Source organism: Cucurbita maxima, unplaced genomic scaffold (genome assembly GCF_002738345.1).
Source record: "Cucurbita maxima cultivar Rimu unplaced genomic scaffold, Cmax_1.0 Cma_Scf01300, whole genome shotgun sequence".
Classification (NCBI taxonomy): domain Eukaryota; kingdom Viridiplantae; phylum Streptophyta; class Magnoliopsida; order Cucurbitales; family Cucurbitaceae; genus Cucurbita; species Cucurbita maxima.
This window is the reverse complement of record NW_019273316.1, coordinates 1-5,218: the sequence shown is the minus strand read 5'-3', so window position 1 is coordinate 5,218 and position 5,218 is coordinate 1. Positions and strand designations below refer to the sequence as shown.

Here is a 5,218-nt window from a genome sequence, read left to right as displayed (position 1 = left end):
CGAATCAGAAAAATCATCACCTACATCAAAAGAACTCAACTCAGTAACATTGAAAGTAGAATGTACACCGTGATTCTTATCATCATCCCCCTCTTCAAGATTCGTCCTCGTATCAGAAAAATCAGCACCTACATCAAAGGGACTCAACTTAGCAACATTGAAAGTGTAATGTATTGACAATTCTATGGGAAGATCAATTTTATTGTTCCATGCAATCAAATGAGTCATTTTACTAAATGTCTTACGAAGCATTTATAGTCAAATAAAGAATTAGGAATCCACGTTATCTTTAGATCTACAGACTCACTCCCAATGGAATTGAGCTATCTATGGTTAACATTATAATGAAAGTTCATGAGTAAAATTATTTACGCTAATTCATTGAAACTTTAAAAAGAAATCATCTCTAAATTTAGATAAGATAGTAAGTTATACTAATTGAATCAGGTGTGGTGAAGGTCGAACAAACACGTGACCTTCAAATCTTCAATATTACGCTCTCCCAACTAAGTTATCTCCCTTAACATTGAAAATGAAAATTTGGAAATTTTAAAAAGAAATAATCACTAAATTTAGATTATATAGTAATTTTAAAAAGAAATAATCACTAATTTTAGATTGAATATTCAAGTTATGCAAGTTAGTCAACTTGAATTAGGTGCCGTGAACGTGGATCGTTATGCAAGTTAGTCAACTTGAATTAGGTGCCGTGAACGTGGATCAAACACGTGACTTTTAGATCTTCACTGGTGCTCTCCAAACTGAGCTATCCTGCTAACATTAAAAATAAAAATTCATTGGTAATTTTAGATTGAATATTCGAGTTATGCGACTTGAATCAGGTGCGGTGAACGTGGATCGAACACGTGACCTTCAGATTTTCAGTCTGACGCTCTCAAAACTGAGTTATCCTCACTAATATTTGAAAAAAAAAATCATAAGTAAAGGTATTTCCGCTAATTCATTATATTTTAAAAAAAAATAATCACTAATTTTAGATTGAATAAAGGTATGCAACTTAATAGACTTATGCAACATAAACCAAGTGCGGTGAACATGGATTAAACATGTAACCTTGAGATATTCATTCCCAACTGAGCTATCCCCGCTAACATTAAAAATAAAAATTCATGCGTAAGGGTATTTCCGCTAATTCAGTATTTATTGAAATTTTAAAAATAAATAATAACTAATTTTTTATTGAATAGTTAGCTTATGTAAATGGAAACTGGTGCGGTGAACGTGAAGATTAAACACGTGACCTTCAAATCTTTAGTTTGACACTCTCCCAACTGAGCTATCCCCGCTAAGATTAAAAATAAAAATTCATAAGTAAAGCTATTTCCACTAATTCATTATATTTTAAGAAGAATTTATAATCAACTAAACTATAAGATATAATGAATGTCGATCAAACACAAGACCTTCCAATATTCAATCTGATGCTCTACCAACTAAGCCATTCCAGATAACGTCGATCAAACACAAGACCTTCCAATATTCAATCTGATGCTCTACCAACTAAGCCATTCCAGATAACATAAAAAAATGAATAATCACATGTTTTAGATTGAATAGTTAAGTTGTGCAACTTAGTCAAGTTATGCAACTTAAACAAAGTGCGAGAACGTGGATCGAACACGTGACCTTCAGATCTTCAGTCTGACGCTCTCCCAACTGAGCTATCCCCGCAATCATTAGAAATAAAAATTCATCAGTATAGGTATTTTAGCTGATTCATTGAGATTTTAACAAGAAATAATGACTAATTTTCTATTGAATAGTCAGGTTATGCGAAATAGGTTTGGTTAACATGGAGATCGAACACGTGACCTTTAAATATTAAATTTGACTCTCTCCAAACTGAGCTATCCTTGCTAACATTAAAAAATGAAAATTTTTAAGTAAAAGTATTTACGCTAATTAATTGAAATTTTAGAAAGAAATAATCACTAATTTTAAATTGAATAGTCAAATTATGCAAGATTGAACACGAGACCTTTAGATCTTCAATCTAATGCTCTTTCAACTGAGCTATCCACACTAACATTAAAAATGAAAATTCATCAGTAAAGGTATTTTCGCTAATTCATTTTAATTTTAAATAGAAATAATCACTAATTTTTAATAAGATATTCAAGTTATTCAACTTGTATAAGATGCGGTGAACTAGAACACGTTAGGTATTTTCGATAATTCATTGAGATTTCAGAAAGGAGTAATGACTAATTTTAGATTGAAGAGTCGGGTTATGCAACTAGAATCAGGTGCGGTGAACGTGGATAACAAACACGTAACCTTCAAATCTTCAGTCTGATACTCTCCCAACAGAGTTATCCCCGCTAGTATTAAAAATGAAAATTCATAAGTAAAGGTACTTCCGCTAATTCATTATATTTAAAAAAGAAATAATCACTAATTTTATATTGAATAAGCAAGTTGTGTTTTTAGATTGTATAGTCAGGTAATAAACTTGTATTAGGTGCGTTGAACGTGGATAAAACACGTGTGACCTTCAAATCTTCCGTCTAACAATCTCCCAACTGAGCTACTCTTGCTAACATTAAAAATGAATATTCATCAGTAAAGGTATTGGGTACGCTTCTGGAAATTCAACAAAAGGCAATAGTATTAGACCGAGATGCCAGATTTAAATCTCGCTTCTGAAAAATTCAACAAAAGGCATTGGGTACGCAGTTATAGTACGACATTCCACCCATAAACAGATGGTCAAACAGAAATGCTCAAGCAAATATTGGAAGAAATGTTGAGGACATATGTGATCGATTTAGCAGGAAGCTGGGATAAATACCTACCCCTTATGAAATTCTCTTATAATAATAGTTGCCAAGCAACCATAAAAATGACCACATATGAGGTTCTCTACGGACGAAGATTTTGATCCCCTATCTTTTGGGAAGAAGGGGGGCAAACGAGAACTATTGGACCAGAGCTATGCAAATTACCAACGCCACAGTCTAGAAGATTAAAGCTAGGATACAAACCGCACAAAGCCGAGAGAAAAGCTATGCAGATCTAAGGCGCAAGGACATGGAATTGTTGGTAGGGGATCATATATTCCTAAAGGTAGCACCCCATGAGAGGGGTGCTCAGGTAGGGTAAAGAGGGGAAGCTAAGCCCTAGGTTTATCCATCCGTTTGAGATATTAGAAAGGATTGGATCTAGAATCGGGCAATGCCCAAATTTGTCTGTAGTACGTAATATCTTTCATGTATCCATACTACGGAAGTATACCCTAGATCCTTCGCACGTACTGGCTCATGAAACTCTCTTCTTGAGAGATGACCTAACGTATAAAGAAGACACGATTCAAATAATAGACAAGAAAGTCAAAAGATTGAGAAAAAAGGAAATCGCTCTTGTTAAGGTCCTATGGAAGAATCATAGTGTAGAAGAAGCCACTTGGGAAACAGAAGGCAAATAAGAACCTTGTACCCTGGCCTATTTTAGAATAAGCACTTTCGATGACCGAAAGTTTTCAAAGGAGAGGAGAATTTGCAACACTCAAGGTCTCCAATAAGAGACCGTGTATAATCCCTACTAAGTTGTATCTAGAAGCAAAGAACAAGTAGAATTGAAAAAACATTGAGAAGATGATACTTTTTCTAATTTTTATAAACTTCCCGAATCATTAAATTTTTTATAGAATAATAATTACAAGGGGCTTAAAAAAGAAAGGCTCCGATCGGAGAAGACATTTCTGGCAGAAGATTCAAAAAAATCAAGAATGAAATTATAGAAATTCTAGATGTTTCAATGGTAGTGGAAAATCCGTCTATAAATTGTGAATTAGGGTAGACTATTAGGGGCAAGAAGCAAGCTTAATCGAGTACCCAATCGAGAGATACAAGTTTTTTGTTTTGGGGTATCGTGTTCATGGGTTTACCTCGAATTCGAGAACTAGTCCACTGTTCATTTCCAAACTTGTTCCTGCACCATCTAAATAAGTTTACCCATAAGTTTGGTGAAGGAAAGAGGTCCTCAAAGTGCTAGTAGATTTTCCCACGAATCAGTCCATGTTAGGTTACCCTCTAATGTTTTCCTAAGCTAAAACCTCAACTATTAAAGCCTAACCCAAGACATTATGTATAAACCTAAGTTCATCAATAATCCATGTACCAAGTACATAGAACTATGTGAATAACGTGCTAAATAAGTTGCTAGGATCCATACCCATAAGTAACCATTATTTGCCCATAAGTTCTTCTTTTGAGTCTGCTTCTTATTTTGTGTTTGTAACGATTATGTATATGTAACACCCCAAACATGAAGAAAATTAGCTCCCATAAAAATAAGCCACTCATGAAAGACCCAAAGGACAGAAAGGAAAAAAATTAAAGTTTTAAGCGAGAACAAGGGACTTAGTCAATGAGTACCCTAACAAGTGATTTCAAGGATTGGAAAGGAAAAAGTAAATGAAAAGGGCAAAAAAGTCATTTTATCAATTACCAAAAATCTTTCTCGATTTGTAATTCCTTATGTAGAAAGAATCTCAAGATTCAAAAATAAGGGGGAAATGAACAAAAAACAATGAGGAATTTGTAGAAATATTATGGATTTTTCGAGAAAAATAATAATAAAATATTCGAAATGTGGAAATTACCAAAATACCCCTGAAAGAATGGATAATTAGAGAAATGCCACTCCTATTAGAATCAGAGCATCTACCGTGACCATCCGAGCAAAATCCTTCAAACTCAAATCTCAACCGTTGGATCTCCTCCAAAATTTGATATGATCTCAATGAACACGCACGGATCATCACATCCAACGACTAGTATTCAAAGCCAAGGTCGATAAGTCTATGATCGGAGTTGATATCTCCAAAAAATTATCCAGAAAGTTCAATCTCTAAATAACGAAGATTTTAGAGCTCTCAATGTCGGTTTAAGCTCCTCCGATAAAGTCTGAAGTAGGAGAACCAATACGAAATAAGAATCGAGAAAGGTTGATCCCCCAATCGAATGCAATAAGCGTTTAGATTATGGGTCTCCTACTCTAAGATTTCTTCCAAATTCAAGAGCAATCCTCCACCATTTCTCTTCGAACATCTAAATAACGAAGATTCTAGAGCTCTCAATTTTGGTTTAAGCATCTCCTATAAAGACTGAAGTAGGAGCAACAATACGGAATAAGAATCGAGAAAGGTCGATCCCCCAATCGAAGGCAATGAGCGTTTAGATTATGGGTCTCCTAC

The 5,218-nt window shown here is 34.3% G+C and overlaps 1 non-coding gene across 1 annotated transcript; it reads right to left on the bottom strand.

Moving 5' to 3' along the window:
• Positions 1-1,620: 1,620 nt before the first annotated feature.
• On the bottom strand, positions 1,621-1,692 carry TRNAF-GAA. Its single transcript has one exon. It is a non-coding gene; the product is annotated as a tRNA-Phe (tRNA).
• Between the last annotated feature and the right edge of the window lie 3,526 nt (positions 1,693-5,218).